At 46.7% G+C, this 5,531-nt stretch overlaps 1 pseudogene; it reads left to right on the plus strand.

Moving 5' to 3' along the window:
* Positions 1 to 783: 783 nt before the first annotated feature.
* Positions 784 to 1,052, plus strand: LOC136578789 (ATP synthase subunit f, mitochondrial pseudogene; annotated as a pseudogene).
* Positions 1,053 to 5,531: the final 4,479 nt, after the last annotated feature.

Consider the following 5,531-nt stretch of genomic DNA (forward strand, 5'->3'; position numbering starts at 1 on the left):
CCCCAGTGATATTCAAATACTGAGCTACCCCAAGCAGGATTTGGGCGAGATATGGGTGAACTAGTCAAGCTACCAATCCCAACTGGCTTCTATATCTTTGGTCCCACCATACTTTTTAAGACAGAGGTAAGACACCTTACCTTCAGAGATACTGGTCTCGAAAGATTTTTAGCAACAGGAGGTTGTCTCTCAAAAACATTAAAAAGGATGTCTCAAGATGACAAATAATCAAACATAAGTAAAATAAAGAAAATAAATAAATAGCCAACAACCCCGATGGTGGATTGTCAGTGCAACTGAGCTCTGCCATTCTGTCTTTTTTTATACCTTGCCAAAGTCCAGCCTCCTGTATGTGTGTATTCTGAGTGGTCAATCGAAATGACCCTCATGATGTCAACAGCAGACTTTATGCAAAGTCATGCCAAGATGTACCAAGTTGCTACTTCCACTGTGGGGTAATTGTAAGCACCCTCTTTATTACCTACTGCCTACCAGGAGCTATGGGGAGTCCCTTTGCCCCATCTTATGCCAATCTGCTTCTGGGCTGGTGGAAGGAACAACATGTCTTCACCAAGGAAAATTCTGAGTGGATAGCTACACATCACACTCTGGATAAGGTATATTGATGACATCCTGCTATTGTGGTCTGGAGATAAACTATCCTTCCAGACCTTCATCGATAGACTCAATACCAACTATTTAAACCTCAGGTTTACCTCCGAATGTAATTTGATCATGATATCGTTCTTGGACTTACAAATCAGAAAAATTCCGGAGGACAAAATGGCGGATAAGATAGCTTACCTTGCAGAGAAGTGTCTCCTGGATGTGAAGCTTGGGCAGCTGCCTAACTGGCTTTCCACATGCAACTTCACTCCAAATTGGATCGCCGCCGCGTCCGCAGAGGTTATGGGCGCTATTTTAACAAGTACATCAATGTGAAGAAGGGCGGCATCGGAGGCATCGCCATGGTGCTAGTGGGGTATGTAGTTTTGAGCTACATCTGGGAGTACGATCACATAAAGCACGACCGCTGGAGAAAATACCACTGACAGCAAGAGTCCTACCAAAGTGTGTGAGACGCTTCTGTCAATATTATGTAATAAATCTGTCTATAAAAAAAAAATTAGAAAAAGTACAGCCACAAATGGCTTGGAATAGCTACCATCCATACCCTCTGCGTAGAGGCATCCCAAAAGGGCAATTTCGGAGAGTACGTAGGTATTACTCTTCTACAAGAGATTTTCATAATGAAAGTGTCAAGCTATTTAATAGATTTATAGAGTGAAGGTACCCAAGTGACGTTATCAAGCTAGCGTATGATTTCTTGTCAGCTCAGCCAAGAATGAATCTCCTAATACCATGGAAAAGGGAACAAATGGAGGTTATCCGTATCATTGTGACTTAGGATACTAGAGCTCCCCAGATGCGCAAGATTCTCAATCAATTTTGAAACATCTTGAAAGATGATCAAGATCTGACAGATATCTTACCAGACAACACCGCCATCACATTCATACAGGGGAGGAGTCTACGGGATAGACTTGTTAAGAGCCATTTGCAACCACTTGGAGACCTGACATGGCTGGATAAACACAATTTTAAGGGGACCTATCCATGTTCTAAGTGCGAGGCATGCCAGTTCATTACTAAAAGTACATCTTTCTCTAGCGCCACAACTTCTGTCAGTTATCAAAATTGCAAATTCATAAACTGCAAGATAGCAAATATCATATATGTGGCTACACACACATGTCCACTTAATTTTATTGGCAAAACTAGACACAACAATTCTGACATTGAATTTTAGCCCACATTGGGAATGTGAGAAGAAAAGATAACACACCAATATCTAATCATATATGGCAGAAACATAGTGGGGATGTAAATCAGATTAAGTTCCAAGGTATTGAAGTTGTTAGAACACAAGGCTGGAGAGGTAACATTAACCAGAGGCATCTTCAGAAAGAAGCCTTGTGAATTTATAGATTGCGGTCGGTAAATCCCAAAGGTCTAAATGAAAAATTATTGTTTAATTGTTTTGTATAAAATCAGTTGCCCTTTCTTGATCTAGACCTAGGAGATTGCCTTACTTAGAACTGGCCATGGACAGTAAACATCCCCAGCAGAGTGCATGAAATCAGGGTAGTACTGTATAGTATGTAGGATGTGTGAACTTTGGGGGTTTCTTTAAAGATCATAAGAGCATTCAATAGCAATCTCATTCATTCTCTTTCACATATTATATCCTCTTATTCCCCATTCTGTACGAATATAATATAATGAAGACACATCTGTGAATGAATCATGCAGGCTCTTTATTTTACTTTATGAGCTTTACTATTATTTTTACATCTTTCTATAATCCATAGCAGAGTCAATTTCTTGCTACTTCATCTCGGTATATATCTATATTAGAGATGAGCGAGCACACTCGTCCGAGCTTGATGCTCGTTCGAGCATTAGGGTGTTTGAGATGCTCGTTACTTGAGACGAGCATCACGCGGTACTCGAGTCAATTCCATTTCCTTTCCTGCATGTTTAGCGCAATTTTTTAGCCAATAGACATGCAGGGAAGGCATTACCACTTCCTCCTGTGACGTGCCAGCCCTATCCGACCCCCGTGCAGTGAGTGGCTGTCAAGATCAAGTGACTGCCGAGTACTTAAAGCGGTCCCGCCCGCGGCTCGCCTCAGACACACACTGGGAGAGTATAGGGAAAGTGCTGCTGCTGCTATAGGGAGAGTCTTAGTGTAGGATCCAGTCTACAAGAACCCAAACGGTCCTTCTTAGGGCCATGTGCATAACTGTGTGGCTGGCTGGAAGCAGTTTTGAACATTTTTTTTATCTCGGGCTGTGCAGGCCATACAGCTATAGTGTTCTAATTCTCCAGTCTGTAATACAGAGTATAGGGAAAGTGCTGCTGAGATAGGGACAGTGGTAGTGTAGGATCCTGTCTACAAGAACCCCAACGGTCCTTCTTAGGGCTACCTCTGACCGTCTTCATTTTACAGGGTGTCTGGTGGGAGTTGTAGTGCATTACTATTGCACAGCTAGCCCTTTTTGCAGCCTTCCGTATAATTTTTTTCTGGCTGGAGTTTGCGTTACAATACCACTCTCAGCCTCAAAGTGTACGCCAATAATTCCATAATTATTTACTCCGGTCTGTGTCTGCAGTGAACTTAACGCACAGCGTACGGCCACAGCTACTGATAGAGGGAATGTCATATACACACTATATAGCCTGTATTCTTTTTCAAAAAAAAAAAAAAAGCTCCTTCGTTGGGCTGCATCTGACCGTCTGCAATTAACAGGGTGTCTGGTGGGAGTTTTAGTGCATCACTATTGCACAGCTAGCCCTTTTTGCGGCCTTCCTTACAATTTTTTTCTGGCTGGAGTTTGCGTTACAATACCGCTCTCAGCGTGAAAGTGTATGCAAATAATTCCATAATTACTTAAACCGGTCTGTGTCTGCAGTGAATTTGACGCACAGCGTACAGCCAACATAGCCACTTATAGAGGAAAAGTGATATACACACTATATAGACTGTATTCTTTTTCCAAAAAGAACTCCATCGTTGGGCTACCTCTGACCGTCTGCATTTTACTGGGTGTCTGGTGGGAGGTTTAGTGCATCCCTATTGCACAACTAGGCCTGTTTGCAGCCTACCGTATTCTTTGTTTCTGCCTGGAGTTAGCGTTACAATACCGTTCTCAGAGTGAAAGTGTACGCAAATAATTCCATAATTATTTACACCGCTCTGTGTCTGCTCTATTCGTAATCCACCATGCTGAGGGGTAGGGGTCGAGGATGTGGACGCGGGCGAGGACGCGGAGGTCCAAGTGAGGGTGTGGGCACAGGCCGAGTTCCTGGTCCAAGTGAATCACAGCCGGCTGCTGAGGGATTAGGAGAGAGGCAAGTTTCTAGGGTCCCCAGCTTCGTATCACAATTTATGGGTCCACGTGGTAGACCTTCATTACAAACAGAGCAGTGTGAGCAGGTCCTGTCGTGGATGGCAGAAAATGCATCCAGCAATGAATCGACCACCCAGTCTTCTACACAGTCCACTGCTGCAACTCTGAATCCTCTGGCTGCTGCTCCTCCTTCCTCCCAGCCTCCTCGCTCCATGAAAATGACACATTCTGATGAGCAGGCAGACTCCCAGGAACTGTTCTCGGGTCCCTGCCTTGATTGGGAAAAAATGGTTCCTCTCTGAGGAGTTTGTCGTGACCGATGCCCAACCTTTGGAAAGTTCCCGGGGTCCAGGTGATGAGGCTGGGGACCTCCGGCAACTGTCTCAAGAGCTTTCAGTGGGTGAGGAGGACAATGATGATGATACTCAGTTGTCTATCAGTGAGGTAATAGTAAGGGTGGTAAGTCTGAGAGAGGAGCGCACAAAGGATTCGGAAGAAGAGCAGCTGGACGATGAGGTGACCGACGCCCCCTGGTTTGCTAAGCCAACTGAGGACAGGTCTTCAGAGGGGGAGGCAAGTGCAGCAGAAGGACAGGTTGGAAGAGGCAGTGGAGAGAGCGAAGAATTCCCCAACTGTTTCCCAAAGCACCCCCTCGCGCCAAGCCACCGTGCAGAGGCATAGGTGTTCAAAGGTGTGAATGTTTTTCAGTGAGAGCGTGGACGACCGACGAATAGTGGTGGGCAACCTGTGTCGCACCAAGATCAGCCACCACTACCAGCCTCACCACCACCAGCATGAGCAGGCATATGATGGCCAAGCACCCCACAAGGTGGGACAAAGGCCGTTCACCGCCTCCGGGTTACACCACTGCCTCTTCCCCTGTACCCCAATCAGTGACTCAGATCCAACCCCCCTCTCAGGACACAGGCACGTGCGCCTCCCGGCCTGGACCCACACCCTCACCTCCGCTGTCCTCCACCCCATCCAGCAATGTCTCTCAGCGCAGCATCCAGCTGTCGCTAGCGCAAGCGTTGGAGCGAAAGCGCAAATACGCCGCCACGCACCCGCACGCTGAAGCTTTAAACGTGCACATTGCCAAATTGATCAGCCTGGAGATGCTGCCATACAGGCTTGTGGAAATGGAGGCTTTTAAAAACATGATGGCAGCGGCGGTCCCACGCTACTTGGTCCCCAGTCGTCACTATTTTTCCCGGTGTGCAGTCCCAGCCCTACACCAGCACGTCTCCCACAACATCAATCGTGCCCTCACCAACGCGGTTACTGTGAAGGTCCACTTAATCACAGACACATGGGCAAGTACTGGTGGGCAGGGCCACTATATCTCCCTGACGGCACATTGGGTGAATTTGGTGGAGGTTGGGACCGAGTCAGAGCCTGGGACCGCACACGTCCTACCCACACCCAGAATAGTGGGTCCTTCCTCGGTTCTGGTATCTGCGGCGGTCTATGCCACCTCCTCGAAACCCTCCCCCTTCTCCTACGCAACCTCTACCTCTCAATTAAGAAATGTGAGCAGCACGTCGCCAGCAGTCGGTGTAGTGTGGCAGCACGGTGGTGGGCAAGCATCAGCAGGCCGTGCTGAAACTACTCAGCCTA

The sequence above is a fragment of the Eleutherodactylus coqui genome, chromosome 9 (genome assembly GCF_035609145.1).
Source record: "Eleutherodactylus coqui strain aEleCoq1 chromosome 9, aEleCoq1.hap1, whole genome shotgun sequence".
Lineage (NCBI taxonomy): Eukaryota > Metazoa > Chordata > Amphibia > Anura > Eleutherodactylidae > Eleutherodactylus > Eleutherodactylus coqui.